Source organism: Theropithecus gelada, chromosome 1, assembly GCF_003255815.1.
Source record: "Theropithecus gelada isolate Dixy chromosome 1, Tgel_1.0, whole genome shotgun sequence".
Classification (NCBI taxonomy): domain Eukaryota; kingdom Metazoa; phylum Chordata; class Mammalia; order Primates; family Cercopithecidae; genus Theropithecus; species Theropithecus gelada.
In genome coordinates this window covers 132770607-132789827 of record NC_037668.1, presented here as the reverse complement: position 1 = coordinate 132789827, position 19221 = coordinate 132770607, and positions in this window count along the sequence as shown.

Below are 19221 nucleotides of genomic sequence, written 5' to 3'. Positions count from 1 at the left end.
TTTTAATTTATGACCCATTACTTGAGCAATGTCTTTTAATTTCTACATACATAATTTTTCAAAATTTCTATTATTGATTTTTATTATACCATTTATGTTTAGAAAAGATATTTGATATTTTTTTAATTTTCCTAAATTTATTAAGACTTGTTCTGTGAACTAACATGATTCATCCTTGATGATGTTCTACGTATGCTTGAGAAGAATGTACATTCTGCTGCTGTTGGATGGAATGTTCTGTATATATCAGTTAGGTCCATTTTGTCTAAGTGCAGTTCAAGTCCAATAGTTCCTGATTGATTTGCTTTTTGGATGATCTGTCCATTATTTAAAGTGGGATATTGAATTCCCCTATTGTGTTGCAATCTATCTTTTTCTTCAGATCCATTAGTATTTGTTTTACATATTTGTATGTACTGATATTAGGTGCATATGTATTTACAATTGTTATATCTTTTTGATGACTTTTTCCTTTAATCATTATATAAGATTATTCTTCATCTTTCGTTTTGGAAATCTCCTCTCTGATTACCTCAGTGTCAGGATATACCAGGGTCTTCTTGCTGATCAGGCCACTGGGGTTGCAGTGGTTTCTGCCAAATTGCTGATAGTGACATCCTCCATCTTTCTGCTTTGCTCCTGACCATCTTCAACAGTCTTAGGTATGTGGATCTTACCAGTGATCATTTCTATGTAATATTCCTTTTATTATTATTATTTTTTTCCTCTGTCTCTCTACTGTGTTGCTTCCAATTATCTGGTGAACTCCCTTTCTGGGCTCTTTTTATTTGTGAATAACTAACTGTTGACTTTGTTTTTTTTTTTTTTTTTTTTTTTTTTTTTTTTTTGCACAGGTCCTGACGATGAGTCTTTAATTAGTATTGAGAGATGAAGCCAACTGGAGTTCTGGGTTGGGTGGGGACTTGAATAACTTCTCCGTCTTACAACAGGTTTGTAAAAATGCATTGGTGCTCTGTAAAAACGCACCAATCAGTGCTCTGTGGCTAGTTAGAGGTTTGTAAAATGGACCAATCAGCACTCTGTAAAATGGACCTATCAGCAGGACATGGGTGGGGACAAATAAGGGAATAAAAGCTGACCACCCCCAGCCAGCAGTGGCAGCTCCCTGGGGTCCCCTTTCACTCTGTGGAAGCTTTGCTCTTTTGCTCTACGCAATGAAACTTGTTGCTGCTCACTCTTTGGGTCCCTGCCATCTTTAGCAGCTGTAACGCTCACCACAAAGGTCCGCGGCTTGGTTCTTGAAGTCAGTGAGAACAGGAACCCACCAGAAGGAACAAACTCGGACACAGTATTAACAAGACAACGAGAAAGTGCACATTATTGAAGGACGGAAAATGGCTGTGTTGCTGCTGCTTTTAAGGAAGACAGTATAATTGGAGAAATAAAAGAAAGAAAGACATGACACTTTTATTTCATTGGATTTATTTTTATTTCTTTGGATTTATGGGAATATGTGATGTGAGTAAGCATTTCACCAGTTTAATTCTAGCTTAAGTATTTGGGAAAAATGTAAATTTTTATCGCTATGTATAAATGAGATTATAATACATAAGCTCAGTGACACAATTTTCCATGCTTCTTTCATTTGTAGATTTGTTCAATTCAAGGAATATGCACATGATAAAACCTCAGTGAAGATTTACTGATGACAAAGAAAAACAATAGAAATAAACAGAAAGTAGAAAATAAAGCCACAAATGCTGAAACGTCAAGTGTAAAACATTTCTGAAATAAAGTTTAATTTCTAAAAGTATATTCTCTGAGGCCGGGTTGCCTAGATTTGAATCACAGTTACCAGTGTGATGTTGTGCAAGTGTATTTACCTTACCTTGCTTGGTTTTCTCAGCTATAAAATGGAAATTCTCACTATATCTCTCTTACAGAGGTAATAACATAATTTAGTGGAGTAAAGCATCTAAAATACTTTTCAAACTCACGGTAAAACAGTGTTCAGTAAACATTTGCTGTAATTAAATATTCTATTATTACTGAATCTACCTCAGCACTTTGAAGGTAATATTTTAATGTTATAGTTTTATTAAGAAATAAATCACAAACCATAAAATTTATCAATTGGAAGTTTACAGTTTAGTGGTTTCTTGCATATTTACAGATCTGTGCAACTATTACTACAATCTAATTTTAAAACATTTTCAACACCCTCAAAAGATAGATAGCCTATAAACTACATTAGCCGACATTCCCAATTGCCACTTCCTACCCCTACCCCAAACCTCAGCAACCACTAATCCAAGTCCACTTCCTCGCTTTTAAAGACTTACCTCTTTTGGAAATTTCACATATGGAATTCAATAATATGTGGTCTTTTGTAACTTCTTCCTTCTATTTAGCATAATATTTGCAAGTTTCACCCATGTTGTATTATGTATCAAAACTTCATTCATTTTATCACCATACAATAATCCGTTGTGTGAATACACTGTTTTATTTACTCATCAGTTAATGGACATTTGGTTTGCTTCCACTTCTGTGCTGTTATGAATAACGCAGCTATGAACACTGTATGAATATGTTTTCATTTCTCTTGCATATATACTTAAAATTGGAATCCCTGAGTCATATGTTAACTCTACATTTAGTAATCATAGAAACTGCCAAACTGTTCTCCTAAGTGATGACATCATTTTACACTTCCAACAGCAACAAATGGAGGATTTTAATTTTTCTGCATTTTTGCCAATCCTTGTTATTGTAAGTGGGAAGCAAGTTTTTACTGTTCCAGTTTAATTTACATTTTCCTAATGACAAATTAGAGTGAGCATATTTTCATGTGTTTATTGGTCATTTATGTATCTTGCTTGGATAAATGTTTATTCAAAGCCATTTTTAATTGGATAATTTGTCTTTTTATTATTCAGTGGTAAGTATTATTTATTTATTTATTTATTTATTTATTTATTTTGAGATGGAGTCTTGCTCTGTTGCCCAGGCTGGAGTGCAGTGGCCAGATCTCAGCTCATTGCAAGCTCCGCCTCCCGGGTTCATGCCATTCTCCTGCCTCAGCCTCCTGAGTAGCTGGGACTACAGGCACCCGCCACCACGCCCAGCTAATTTTTTGTATTTTTAGTAGAGATGGGGTTTTACCGTGTTAGCCAGGATGGTCTCAATCTCCTGACCTTGTGATCCGCCCGCCTCGGCCTCCCAAAGTGCTAGGACTACAGGCGTGAGCCACAGTGCCCGGCAGGTAAACATTGTTTTTATAGTCTAGAATTGTAAGTCCCTTTTCAGGTATATAACTTGGAAATATTTCCTCCCATTTGTGTTTTTCTCCTTTTTTAAACAGTGTCTTTTGAAGCTGCAAATTTTAATTTTTGATTAAGTCAAATTTATTTTCTTCATTTGTCATTTTTTCAGTTGGTGATATATATAAGAAACTATTATCCAACTCGAAATCACAGATATTTACTACTATTATTGTAGAATTTTGTGAGTTTAACTCTTACGTTTATGATTCATTTTGAGTTCATTTTAGACATGATATCCATAGAAAGTTATTATTTTGCATGTGACTAGTCGTCCAGCACCATTTATTGAAATAAAAAAAAAAAAAATCTCCACTAAGTTTTATGGGCATTCATGTTAAAAATGAATTCATCATAAGTGTAAGAATGTATTTCTTAACTCCTAATTCTACTCCACGATCTATATGTCTATCTTTATGTCTGTCCAAGACTGTCTTGGTCACAACAACTTTTTCGTATCAATCAGAAAGGGAGTCCACTAACTTTGTTCTTTTTTGTTCACAATTATTTTGGTTCTTCAAGGTCCCTTAAACTTCAATACAAATTTTTGAATCTGTTTACCAATTTCTGCAAAATACCAGCTGGAGTTATACAGGGATTGCTTTGTATCTGTCCATCAATTTGGAGAGTATTTCTATCTTTGCAGTATTAAGTCTTCCAGTTCGTAAAGTGTGGGATGTCTTTCCATTTGTTTATATTCTTTAATTTCTCTCAATATGTTTTAAAATTTTTTGGAGCACACAACTCACATTTTTTTCTTAAATGTATTCCTGTTTTATTTTTGTTGCTATTATAAATGAATGTGTGCCTTTAATTTTATTTTTACATTTTTGATTTCTAGTATATAGAAACACAGACAATTTTTGTAAATTGACCTTACATCTTGCCACATTACTGAACCCCCTTATTATTTCAATAATGTGTGTATATGGTGTTCATGTGTATATGCATGTGTGTGTGTATTGCTTTGGATTTTCTATATCCAAGATTATGTCATCTGCAAATATAAACAGTTTTACTTATTTCTTTATAATCTGGAAGCATTTTATTTGATTTTTCTTAGCCAATTACCATGGTTAGAACCTTCAGTTCAGTGTTAAATGGAAGTGGTAAGAGTGGGCATTCTTTTCTGGTTTCTGATTTTAGGATATTGTATTCAGGTTTTCTCTATTATATATCATGTCACTTGTAGGTTTTTTTTTTTTTTTGATACATTTTGACACTTTGTTAGGGTAAAGGAGTTACCTTATATTTCTAGATACTGAGTAATCTTATTGTAGTATATTTTTAAATGATTTTGCTATGTCTGTTGAGATAACCATGTAGTTTTTAATCATGTATTTTATTTGATATGCTGTATTATGTTGCTGGGTTTTTGTATGTTAAACCAACCTTTCACTTCGGGAGTACATCCCACTTGATCATAGTGTATAATCTTTTTTACATGTTGCTGGATTCAGTTTGCTAGTATTTCACTGCAGATATTTTACATGTGTACTCATAGGGCTATTGATCTATAGTTGTATTGTGGTGTCTTCTGGTATCGGCCTCAAGGAATCAGTTGGGAAGTGTTTTCTATTCTTTGGAAGACTTTGTGAGGACACATATTAAATCATCTTTAAATGTTACTAAGAATTCATCAGTAAAGTCATCTGGGTCTGGACTTTTCTCTGTCTCTCTTTTCTTTTTAAGTAGTAATTTAATCACTTTGCTTGCTATATAAATCTACTCAGATTAGTTAGTTATTTTTGAAGTTAGTTTTGGTAAGTTTGTGTTTTTCTAGAAAATTGTCCATTTCACCTAAATTACCTAATTTGATGGCATTTCTCCATATTATGCCTTTCTATATTGTTTCCATACTATCCTTTTTTATTCTGTAAGGCCAGCAGTGATAGCCTTGCTTTCATTCTTAATTTTTGTATTTGCCTCCTGAGTGTATGGTACCCAACTCTACACTACTGCCCCTCTGGGATGAGCTTAGTTCTTTGTCAAATCAAAGTCATAACCCTCTGAACATACAAATTTCCCAGGGAGGAAACTACAAATTGGATAAAATATTGACGATGCTCTGGGGATGATGCTTTTAAACGAGCTCCTTAAACAGTGAGATATTTCCATTGACTGCAATGTTGCTGGCTTTTGGCTACCGTACAACTGAGCAGGGAATAGAGAAGGAATTTGAATAGTACTAAGTTAAAGAGTCATAGACTCTGCTGTTTTAATAAAACAGCAGAGATTATTTGGAGAGATTATTTTTATTTTGTTCTGTGGCTTTGGCTAATTGCTAGATTTTTGAAATAGTGATTTTAGTTGATTTACCATATTTTTATCATTTTACAGAGAGTTTACTGACATTTTCACTCCGCTATTCTGTAAGTCCATCTGGGCTGGCAGAATTTGCTTCTGCTTTATGTCTGTTTTGAATTTTGAGTCAGTAGTAAGTCATTGAAATTTTCTGTAAAATAAGAGTATAACATTTTTGAAATATCTAATAAAAAAGTTAATCAATAATTATCAATGCAAATGGAAAACTATAATACCTTTAATTTTATCATAATTTAATTAATTCAAAGGAAGACAACAATTAGATAAATCATTGTTGCTAAAATAATGAAAACCCCTTCTAAAAAATAAGATGGTCACAAATGTTTGACTACCTCAGTTATTCTATTAAATATCTAAACTTTTCATATGACTTTTTACAGGTAAACATAAACTTATCCTAAAGCTGTCAGCATCAGCTTTCTACTGCAGATGATTAATTAATGCAGCTTTGATTACAGGTTTAATAATTCATTTGCCTATTAATGCCACCATAAAGTCCCAGAAGCTCTTTACAAAATTTGCAGTGAAATAAAGTTAGCAGGTGCTATTAAAAGAATATGCAAGTTCACTTTACAAAATGCCAGAAGGTGATTGTCGACCAGCTTGGGAAGACCTGTGAGATCTGTCCAGTATTCACAAAAGAAATGAATTTATAATTAAATTACAGTTACTCGCAGATGGCTATTTTACAACAGGTGCTCAGTTTTGAAAGTATAGTTCTAGACTACTTTTGTTCCAACATGGTGCTTAATCCTTGTTGGTTATCTGGCAATATTTTACAGTTAGAAAAATGTTGATTTTGTGGTTAAAGTATTATTTATTTCATAAATATAGTAAACATTGTCTAATATTAATTTTCATGTATGTTTTGTGAGCATGTGCACTTTTTTGGTATTTAAAAATCTTATTAAAAAGACTCATTTTAAATATTTTTTATCATATTTATAAACTACATCTATTTAGCAATAATTGCCTTTCAATGATATTAATGGAATGACACAAAAAAGCTTTTAGAATTAAGAATGCTAAATTAGTAAAACTTAGACACAAAAAAATTACTCATATTAACAATGGCTCGTTTAGTGGCAAAATACAGGCTTATTCTGATCACATTTCACTTTCAAGAAGTTAATAATAGAATTAAAAGATAACATTTAAAATGTATATTAGTCATCACAATGTCTGAAGGGAAGGAATGGAATAGAGTATATATACATATTTTATTTTTACAGAGTTATAGGATACATGATAAATTTTGTTACATGTATATAATGCATAGTGATTAAGTCAGGGCTTAGTGTCCATCACCCAAATACAGTACATTTTTGTTACATCTAATCTCCCTAATCTGCTATCAAGCATTGAATTTATTTCTTCTATCTTACTGTATGTTTGTAACATTTAAACCGGTTCTCTTCATTCTCTTCCCTTAGCTCCACGTATGCTTCCAAGTCTCTATTAACTCTATTATCTTTCCACTCTGTACCTACATGTCACCAAAATTTTTAGTGCCCACATATGAGTGAGTACATGTGGTATCTTTCTATGCCTGGCTTATTTCACTTAAGAAATTTAATGTCTACAAATGACAAAATTTCATTTCTTAATGGTGTGATAGTATTCCATTGTGTATATATACCACATTTTTCTCATCCATTTATGTGTTGGTGAACACTTGGACTGTATTTTTTTTACATCTTTAAAATTAACACTTAACCTTCTCATGTTCTGTAAATATCTTTTTTCAGCAATGCTGTTCCCTCTTCACAATATCTTGAATGTAAAGCTTATATAAGTACGTATATTACAGTGTCTAATTGTTAAACAGCTATTAAATGCAAGATCCTGAAGTAGATGCAAATCACAGTTAGCTCTTTTAGTTTTGGCATTTTATTGTGGATGTATTAGATTTCTACATTTTTGTAGATTACCACTAACACCTTTCAACTCCCTATATATGCCTCTATTAACTCAGTTTGTAGAGTGGAATAGAATACCCCTAATGGCTTTGACATTGCTTTCTGACAACACTGCTTTCAATCTTATTATTTTATACGATGGTCCAAATGGGCATTTCTCCTAAATAGGGGATGAAAATACGTGTGCATACGCACTCACACACACACAAATATGTAGACGCACACACAAAATAAGAAATAAAATAGGGAATGTCATCCCCAGTATCCCAAAGTAGGACAAAGGCCTTGTTTAGATTTTTGGAAAAAAAATTATAATACCTATTTATAGGCACAAAAATAGTTAGAATAATAAAGGCACTATTATGTTTCAGACCTAAGAACATAATTGCCATATGTGAGAAAATGGTTGGAATTCAGCTGAATACACAGAAACAAATGAATCACATGTATGATCAAAATACATAATTCAGAAACTACAAAATAAAAGATTCATGGAACTGGTAAACGTGTTTCAAATCAAGACTTTGGTAAAAATTCAAAAGCAATGGTTTGGCCTCAGAACTCCTTTCCCTAAAGGAACATTCCTGGACCAGCTAAACGGAACCATAAACATTCCATTATATATGCTATTTTTTCCCACTTTCTTTACCACTTAGTATTTGCACATTTTTTCTTAGGGACTTCTCCTTTCTCCATCCTACAACTTGAATATCTCTCTGCTTTCCCCACTCCCAATTTAGCTTAATACTTCTCACACCTGTTATGTCGGTTGCAACTTATATCCAGCATTCCTCGAAAACATTTTTATTCAATATTTAAATATGTGATTTTCCTGTGCTACTTGTAAAGTACTTGGTATTTATACCAAAATTACACTTTTGTTCCATCTTGAAAATTTCTCTGTATTCGATCTATGTGTGCTCCTAATGCATCCCGTGATTACATCAGATCCCATGGTGCCTGTCACACAGGCACTGAATAACTTTCCGATTTCTTTGAATGAGTAAATATGATCCAAGAGGCACCACTTTTGTGGCTTTAAAATTTTTACATAAGAATATGTCACTTGTTTCCTACCCTTAATTACAGAAAATAAATGCAAAGTAAGAATACCACATTATTAATTGTAAAATAACTACCACTTGAAAACCTCAAGGTCTTTAATGTATTTTTAGTGTGCACTCATACATTTTCAAATTAGATCAAAATGTTGAAAAAAGCATAGCTTATCTAACTCGTACCTAATGGTTAGTTTCTTGCCTATGCCATCTTAAAAGCTATTGAAAAGGGCTATTTAACACCTCGATTATAAATCTACCTGCTAGAATTATGTGTCATGTCTACATTTTTCAGCATATGTTTTAACAGTAAAAGACACATATGGAATCTTTAATATATTCAATGCACAAAAGTAGTCACCATAGCAGGGTAAATCCTATACCTCAAAGAAATCTCATATAAAAGCAAGTGAAAATGAAGACATTTGACATCACCAATTTCACATGACCTACATTTGAAGAGCACCTCAGTGAGTAACATGCTTTGAAAACAAATATTGTATCTCAAAAAAACTACCATGGCAGCTGATTTTCTATTAGAATAAATTTCATATATTTATAGAGTTTGTTTTCTAAGAAGTATCCTAATTTTTGAAACTGCAAACCTATTAGTCATCGTGGTGATTGAGATGTAAGCAGATCTACCTGTAAGTTTGGAATGACAAAATTATTGAGATGTAAATTAGTAAAACACTTTGCTTATATTTCATCAAATATGGTGGAAATAGTCAACTTATATTTAAAACTTAGTCATTAAACTGGTGTGTGGGGTGGCAAGGGGATACTATGATCATGCAACAGAAGCACAAACTATGGAATAGTATATATAGAACTACTATATAGAACTCCTGTCCTCAGGAGGTTTCATGCGACTGGGCAATGCAGCATTCTAGTCTTTGATTTAATTTTACTTATGACACAATTTCTGTTATGCTTTTTTCTTTAAAGAAATGTTTTTATCTAATTTTGTAATGATCTGTGCAAGAAATTTCCTGATATTTTCATTTTTTACTCTCTTCACTATACCCCAGGTAACCCACTCAACATTTTCGGAAATATATAGTTAAACTTTTCACTTTCATAAAGACATATTTGATCTTTAGTCACAAGGATTGTGACTAAATCATATCCAGTTTTAAAGCTAAAATTTTGGACATAATTGATAACATATAGTTCTGAATATGAGGAAGTTCAACTATACTTGGAACAATTAAAAAATAAAAAGGTATATGTATTTTTAAAATAGATATACTCATTTTTACAAAATGTGAGAAAAATAAAGATCTTGAGTTATAATCTCTTAAATACAGTGTCTCTTGATTCTCTTTTACAGAAACCTTTAAGTTTATGGAATTTATTTTAACTTATTTCTTAATGAAAAGCTCATAAATTCATGGCCCAATGGACAAATATTAAGGTGATTTTTTTAAAGAAATTAAGCCAAGAGTAAAAGAATTAGAAAATTAACAGAAACATGTAAATTTATTCCTTCTCTTGAGAAGAAAGATTAGGTTTGGGTGTCTTTTATTAAATATTTATTCTGTGGTTTATAAACTATTGTCTATCTGACACAAAGAGTAATTATCATTGCCCATTTACTACAGCTCTTTCCCTATTATGCTTTTCATACATGATAAATATTTCTTAGTTATATCTCTACTAAGAGTTAGAAAAAAAGATAGTCAAAGAAAGTCATACTTTTTGTAAGTAATTTGTATAAAATATATCTTTATGAAAGTGAACAGTTCAACTATATGTTTCCGAAAATGTTGAGTGGGTTACCTGGGTTATAGTGAAGAGAGTAAAAAATGAAAATATCAGGATATTTCTTGCATAGATCATTACAAAGTTAGATAAAAATATTTTTTTAAAGAAAAAAGCATAACAGAAATTGTGTCATAGGTAAAATTAAATTAAACAAAGAGAAGCAATCCTGTCAAATATTAAATCAGCATTGTGAAGTGTAATCTCAAGAAAATCTTAGAAGCTGTGAAAAAAAATTATATCAAAAAATTTAGAAATAAAGACAAAGATGATAGTTATAGAGTCCACACAATGGAAATATTATATGGATAATATAGCTGAAGAACAAAAATAAAACAAATAATAGAGAAAGATTTTAAGTGATATTACAAAAATAACATTTCTGTATAGATCTGTTTATGAAAACTGAGACATACAAAAATTAAATAAAAGCAGAAATTGCAGGCATACATCTATAAGTATGTGTTATGGATGAGCAGGACAGTAGTTTTTATATAAATTTAAATCTAAGAAACTAGTTATAGGCGACTATAAGTTTACATGCACATGTTAACAATTGAAAACATACACAAATGTTAGAGTATTCAAAATTACTAAAAATAGCAAACTGCTGGCACAAATTAGAAACTAGAAATGTGAGAGGTAGAAAAAGGTGACAAGTTGGAGACCTTCTTGATTGAGAGAGCTGAGATGCAGCAGTGAGTCTAACGAGGAAATGTAAAAGATAATTAAAACAATACATATCTAAGTATTCTTAGCATTTGACAAGAACCACATATTTTTATTTATTTATCTAATAAAGAAAAATAGTTTAAGTCCTTACTATGTGCCAGAAATCCTCTATGTTCTGGAGATACGATGATAAAATGTGTGTGTGTGTGTGTGTGTGTGTGTGTGTGTATAAAATATACATGTTATATATGTGCCTGCATTTTTATATATGCATAACATGTATATTTTACATTCTTCAAGAGTAGTATATGTACATATTTGTATATATGCATAGATCATTATTGTGTTTAAGGATACAAGATTTCTAGAGATCAGCTGGAGAATGGGTGAGTACACGAGATGAGAGCTGAGGTTCAAATCCAAGTGTCATGCCCTTGGTTCTGACATTTAAGGTACATAAAAAAGCAAAACAAATTCAGCTCAAAGTGATTGAAAGGAAAAGCATATGAAGTTAAGGAGTCTGGGGGTGTGGATGAGAGAGACGGGGAGAGAGAAGAAGAAGGGGAGAAAGAATGCTGGGGAAGCTAGAGATGTATATTTCATCAGAATGTGGATGACAGGAAAGGACATAAAAGACTTATTGAAGTAAGTTCAAGAGAGAAAGAGAAAAGAGGTAAAGATAGTGGATACAAGCATCTAATTACAAAGATTAAATTTTCCTGTAAGATGAACAGAAAATCAGGCTGGTTGTGGTGGCTCATGCCTGTAATCCCAGTTTGGGTGGGTAGATAACCTGAGGCCAGGAGTTTGAGACTAGCTTGGACAACATGGTGAAACCCTGTCTCTACTAAAAATACAAAAAATTAGCCAGACATGGGGTCACATGCCTGTAATCCCAGCTATTCAGAAGGCTAGGGCAGGAGAATCACTTGAACCTGGGAGGTGGAGGTTGCAGTGAGCCGAGATTGGGCCATTGCACTCCTGCCTGGGCAACAAGAGCGAAACTCTGTCTCAAAGCAAACAAACAAAAAAACCCAGAAAATCCAGTGCGTGGAGGGGACTCTAGTTACAAGATGTTTTGTTGCCTATTTTTAATTTCTCCGCATGAGTGACATTGAAGCATGCTTTTAGCTGATGAAGGTAAGCTAACCATGAGTGTTAAAAATGGTGATGTAGGACAGAGCAGGGATTGATCCAGCAATGAAATTCTTCTGTGTTTCAAATTAATGGATCCATTGAACAAGTGGAGAACAGAGCCTAAAATAGGATTAGTAATAATGTATAACAAAAACAAAGGCAAAATATATCTTACACATAGAGTCACAGATATTAACGTGAACCATCATTAGTGACATTTGAAATTTCTAAGAGGATCATGGCTCTGTCATACAGCCAACTGGAAAGGTCATGCAATTCTACCATGGCCTAGAAAACCATTGACATTATGGTAGTTCATAATGAAGTTAAGATCTTTGTAGTTGGGCTATCAACCCCCAAATTATTTTATACACAAAATGTTTTAATAATGCTCGTGCATCCTTTATAAATGCTTGAAAGTAATTTCTATTTCAACTGAAGTGATGACAGAATTTCTTTTTAAATTTTAACTCACAAAAGCAAGAGAAAGAAAAGCTTAAAACAGAAAAGGTTATTAAACTATAAATGTAGAGAAATAAATCAATCAAGTATGCAAATGAGACATCTGCCTATTTTTAAAATGACATAATGAGTTAAAACTCAATTGTTCTACAACTGAAATATACTATGAAGTTTTCAAAAAGTAAAATCACTAAATTTAAAGGATGGTCCAATATCTATGAAACAAATAATAAAAAAGAAAACAGTTTATCTTAGAAATAATGTATTTACAAGAATCAGAATCCATGCAAGTCAGCTATAAAAAGAAATGTGGAATAATTACACTAAAAAAGTGATGTTATTAATGTTTTTAAAATACATAATGTTTTAAAAAACTGATTTTTTTGGGAAAAATGAAATTCCTAACAAGTAATAAAGAAAAAGGGGTCACATTGCAATTTATGCATGAAAAGTAGATATAACCACAGATAAAAAAAATGAAATATTGAGAAAATTATTTTTATAAACATGTGGTAACAAATTTGGAAATCAGTACAACGTTTTGAAGGGAAGCCTACACTGCAATAAGTAATAAGAAACCCAATTAAATGAATAATAATGTGGTAACATAAAAATATTTCAAATTTAACCTCATTAAGCATAACCACATAATCATCTGCATAAGTAAGTTTATTTGAACACTCAAAAATTATTAGATCTGTATTCTAGTTGTTTCAATGAAGGAAAGAGAGAAAATCCCTTCAATTAATTTTTGAATGCTAATATAAATTTATGCCAAAACTCAGCTATGAGAACAATTTTTAAAACTCTGCATACTAATATTACTGAAAAATATGCAAAAATTTAAAATAGGAATCAAAAAAATAAAACTTGGAACACTTGATAAAAATGATATTGATAAATATCATCAAGGTGGCAGAATAGAAAGCCCTGGAACTTCCTTCTCATTAAGAACACACAGATTGAGCGATAATACATGGGCAAATTCCCATGGTAAATTCAGATACTAGTTGAGAGATTTGTGCACTTTGGGTGAGTGTGAAATCAGATTCATCATAGTAGGTAGAGAAACTTCAGAATTCCTTTAGCCCTAATCCCTAACCCCATCACAATGCTATAAGATCAGAAGGAACACTGTCAGATTCTCCCTAGAGAAGAAGGACATTTGACCACATGACCAATGCTCAGATCTTTCAAGGATCTGCCCAAGGTACTGATTTCTATCTCTGGTCTCAGAACACTGATGGATCCTGACATGGGGCTAGTAAGAAGAAAGAAGATGGTTGAAAGCAGCATGCAAGCAGTAGCCATAATCTCTGCCCCTCAGCTCAACCTTAGATTCCACCTTTTCCCTGGAAAAGGAAAGAGTTGGACTAAGCATCAAACTCTCCAACTTTTCCAGTGACTACCTGAGGGATTGGCTATTGTCTCACCTGTCTTGAAGCACTGACTGATCAGCATGCTCTAGATAGATGTTTGAGGGTCCCTAAGAATAAAGACAGTGGTTTAGACTAACACGAAGGTCTTCCAGACCCCGAGAATCTCTGGCTAGGCTGATTGGTGAAGGTCCTACATGAGTGAAAACTGGGAAAGATGGCTGGTTTTACTAGTGCACAGATACCAACAGAAAGAATCAAAGAAAATGAAGAAATAGGGAGTGACATCCCACACAAAGTAACCAGATAAAACTTCAAATCAATCCTAATCAAAGTTACGAACAAAGAATTTGAAATAACACTCAAAAAGATGCTCAATAAGGTCAGGAGAGCAATGTGTGAGCAAAGTGAAACTTTGAACAAAGAGATAAAAAACCTACCAAATAATAATATTGGAGGCAATCATTAATCCTACTTTTTGTCTCTGAAGATAGTCTTTTTCTCATATTTCTATAAATATAAACAATATGTGTTCTCTTGAGACTGCTTTCTTTCACAGAGCATACTGTTTTTAGTGTATTGTAACAAATCTTTCTTATAGCTGATTAAAATTCCACTGAATATGCCACATTTCATTTATATATTAAGAAACAATTCTAAAATTTGTATGGAACCACAAAAGACTGAATAATCTAAACAACCTTGAAAAGGAAGAATAGAGCTTCCTGATTTCAAAACATGTTACAACGCTACAAAATTAAAACAGTAAGGTGCTGGCATAAAAATAGACATTTCTAGCAATTCAACAGAATAGAGAGTCAAGAAGTAAACATATACATACTCAGTCAATTTATCTTTTACATGGATGCCAAACATACATAATGGGAAAATGATATATCTTCAACAAACAGTATTTGGTAAACCACATATAATATGCAAATAATGAAATTGAAAGTTTATCCTATACTATACACAAAAATCAACTCAAAATAGTCTAAAGACTTAAACACAAGATCTGAAACTATAAACCACCTACAAGAAACAGGGGAGAAGCTTCTTGACTTTGTTATTGGCAATCATTTCTTGGATATACACCAAAAGCACAAGTAATGAAAACAAAAAAAAAGTGAAGCTATGTAAAAGAAAAAGCTCTTCACAGTAAAGACAAAAAATCAACATGGTGAAAAGGCAATCTAAGAAATGGGAGGAAACATTTGCAAAACACACATCTGATAAGAGGCTAATAGTAAAAATACATAAGAAACTCACACAGCTGAATAGCAGAAGAAACAACACAATTAAAAAATCAGCAAAAAGGCCGGGCGCGGTGGCTCAAGCCTGTAATCCCAGCACTTTGGGAGGCCGAGGCGGGTGGATCACGAGGTCAGGAGATCGAGACCATCCTGGCTAACATGGTGAAACCCCGTCTCTACTAAAAATACAAAAAACTAGCCGGGCGAGGTGGCGGGCGCCTGTAGTCCCAGCTACTCGGAGGCTGAGGCAGGAGAATGGCGTGAACCTGGGAGGCGGAGCTTGCAGTGAGCCGAGATCGCGCCACTGCACTCCAGCCTGGGTGACACAGCGCGAGACTCCGTCTCAAAAAAAAAAAAAAAAAAAAAAAAAATCAGCAAAAGTCTTTAGTAAATATTTATACTAAGAAGATAGGCAAATAATCATCATATATGAAAAGATACTAAACATCACTAATCCTCAGGTTAATACAAATCAAAATTGTAGTATCATCTCACATCTGTTAGAATGACTTATACAGCAAAGAAAAACAAGGCAAAATATAAATTTTGATGATGTGCAAAAACTAGAATCTTTGTACAATATTACTGTAATGTAATCTGGAGCAGTTGTTATGAAAAACAGTATGGAGGTTCTCAAAAAATTAAAAATAAAACTACCAACAATCCCACTCTGGGTATTTGTCCAAAAGAATTAAAATCAGGGTTGTGAAAGATATTTATAATCCCACGTTCATTGCCCCATTATTCATAGCAGCCAAGATTTAGAGGCAACCTCAATGTTCAGTAGCAGATAAAGATAATATCGTGTAAACATACAAAAAAATATTATTTAGCCTGGCCAGTTGTGGTGGCTCATGCCTATAATCCCTCCCCTTGGGAGGCCAAGGCAGGAGGATTGTTTGAGCCCAAGAGATTGAGACCATCCTGGACAACAAAGGAAGACATTGTCTCTACCAAAAATTTATATATATATATATATATATATATATATAGCTGGGCATGGTGGCTCACACCTGTAGTGCAGCCACTCGGGAGGCTGACAGGAGGATCTGCTTGAGCCTGAGAGGTGGAGACTGCCGTGAGCCATGTTTATGCCATTGCACTTCATAGAGTAAGATCCTGTCTCAAAACAAACAAATAAAAAAACCCAACTGTCTACCTTTATCAACAAGAAGAATGAACTGGGAGGAAGTTATGCTAAACAAAAAGAGCCAGTCACAGTAAGAAAAATACAGCATAATCCCAGTTATATGAAATATCTAAATGGTCAAACTCAGAAGAAGAGAGTGGAATGTTGGTTGCCAGTACCTGGGAAAGGGGGAAATTGGGAATTGCTATTCAACAAGAATAAAGCTTTAGTTTCATAAAATGAAAAAGTTCTAGAAATCTTCTGTACAACATTGTGCCTATAGTTAACCACACTGTATTGTATACTTAAATATTTGTTGGCATAGATTCATTATAAACATTGTTACCTTAAGGAAGAAAAAGGGGACAGCACATCCATTTAGAATTTACTCTACAAGATATATTCTAGAAAAACAAAAAAGTCCAATGATAAGAACTCATATAATAACCTACTTTCTCAAGAAGAAACTCAGAATATTAATCATGCATTTCCGCGTTTTAAAATTGTTTAGTAACATAATTTAATTATTTTACTAGCCAAATGGAAAGCAAAATCTTTTTACTAATTGTCAGTATGATATTTCAGGACAAATATTGACAAGGCCTCTATTGAAAGCAGAAATAAGAATAACATTACTAGTAAGTTTTTAAATTATTGTAGTGCTGGTCAATTCTGTTAGGTTTGTGTAAATTGCATAATTATTGCAAATATTTCTCCTTAAACATTAAAAATCTTTTAATATTATTGAGGGACTAAGTGGCTAAGTTGGCCGGACTTCCTGGGTCAACAGGGACTTCCCTAAAGGGACTTTCCCCTCTGCCAAAATGAGTCATAGCTGCAAGTTAAGGGATTGAAACTTCAACCAATAAAAGGGGTCTTTTTCCTAGGCTAAAATGAGTCACAGCTGCAAGCTAAGGGATTGAAATGTCAACCAATCATATAGGGAGTTTAAACTCTAGCTGCAGCCTGATGTTTTTAACCAATCAGGCCCGCCAACTCACAAGCGGATAGAAAATAAGTTAATTCTACAGGACAGAAAAAGGAAAAGGGGAGGGGTCATAAGGGGATATAAGCATAAGACACCCAAGCCAGAAACGGCAACCCTTAGGGCCCGTTTACAGCGCGTGGAAGTTTTACTTTCGCTTTCACTTTATATTTGCTTCCACTTTGGTAAGTCTTGCCGCTGCACACTCTTTGGGTGAGGGTGTATCTCTAATCAAGCTGTAACACTAGGCGCTGCGATCCATGGCTTCATTCCTTAAAGCCCATAAGACCACGAACCCTTTGATCGAGAAAATCCTTCTATCAGAAAGCAGACTCGTCATCTCATTTCATCCATGCGTTTCTCTAATGGAGCTGTAACACTCGCCACTGAGGTTCATGGCTTCATTTCTTGAAGCCCGTGAGACCATGAACTCTTCGATCAAGAAAAATCTTCAATCAGAAGAAGACTTCTCATCTCTTTATCAGCAAGAAGCATTGTGTAATCCGTGGAAAACTCCATTCACAATATCAAGGGTATGAATTAACTAGTATTAACTTAAGAAGGATATAGAATTTATATTATTATAACCTATTATGAACTGAATTAAACATACGTACTAAAATATGACAAAACCAAACAGAGTAAACTGTATGACATATCATCGTTTGTGTGAGGACACATATTTCTCTCTAAGAACCTATAATTATACATTTAATAAAATCTAATAAAATTATAATTCTATTTTTTTGTTTGTTGGTGCTACTTGAGTCTAAATAAAATATTCCAAATTTCATCTGAAAAAATAAGCATGTGACAAGTTTCAGGATAAATACTTTCCATCCAAATATTAACATATCCTTGCTACTCTTCTATGAATTATGGATAAACCTCAAGGAATGTAAACATACCTCTCTATTTTCAAAGAGCTTAAAATATGTATTGTGAACTCAGAAAATCTGAGATAGGTCTCAGATTAACTTAGAAATTTTATTTTTCCAAGGTGGAGGACGTGCCTGTGACACAGCCTCAGGAAGTCCTGAGGACATGCGCCCAAGATGGTTGAAGCATGGCTTGGTTTCATACATTTTAGGGAGACATGAGACATCAGTTAATATAGGTAAGAAATTGTTTGATTTCCATCTGGAAAGGTGGGACAACTTGAATTAAAGGCAGGAAGACTCGAAAGGAGGAGAGAGGGGGATAAGTGAGACAAAAACGGTTACATTCTTTTGAATTTCTGATTTCCCTTTCCAAAGGAGGCAATCAGATATGCATCTGTGTCCGTGGGTGGGGAGAAGGGGATAACTCTGAATACAATGGGAGGCAGGTTTGCTCCAAGCAGTTTACAGCTTGAGTTTTCCTAAGTAAAGATTTTGGAGGCCAAAGATATTTTTCTTTCACAGTATTATAAATGAAATCAAATACAATTGTGTAAATTCTGTGCTGTAATCAATTATTACTTATAATGTTTTTCAGAACTTGTCAGTGAGAGAAAATTAATTATTCACTTAATTGTTTGTTACAATCTAGAAAAGAACACATGTAGACTCTTACAAGCTATGTATAAATAAAGATTTAAGGATAAAACCAGAAAATACAGAAATACTGAAAGAAAATGCAGGTCTATCCAAATAATGACCCAGAGGGGGAAAAAAAAAGTATCTGGAACAAAATGAAAAGAAAATTTTAAAGTATCATAATAAATGTTAATGCAAAAGATAGAAGCTACTTTCCAATTGGTAAAATTCTATAATGTTTTAATATATACTTCAAACTAATAAGAAATAAGCAAAAGATAAAAGATACTTTCCAGTTGATTAAATTCTATAACATTTTAATGTATTGTTCAAACTAGTA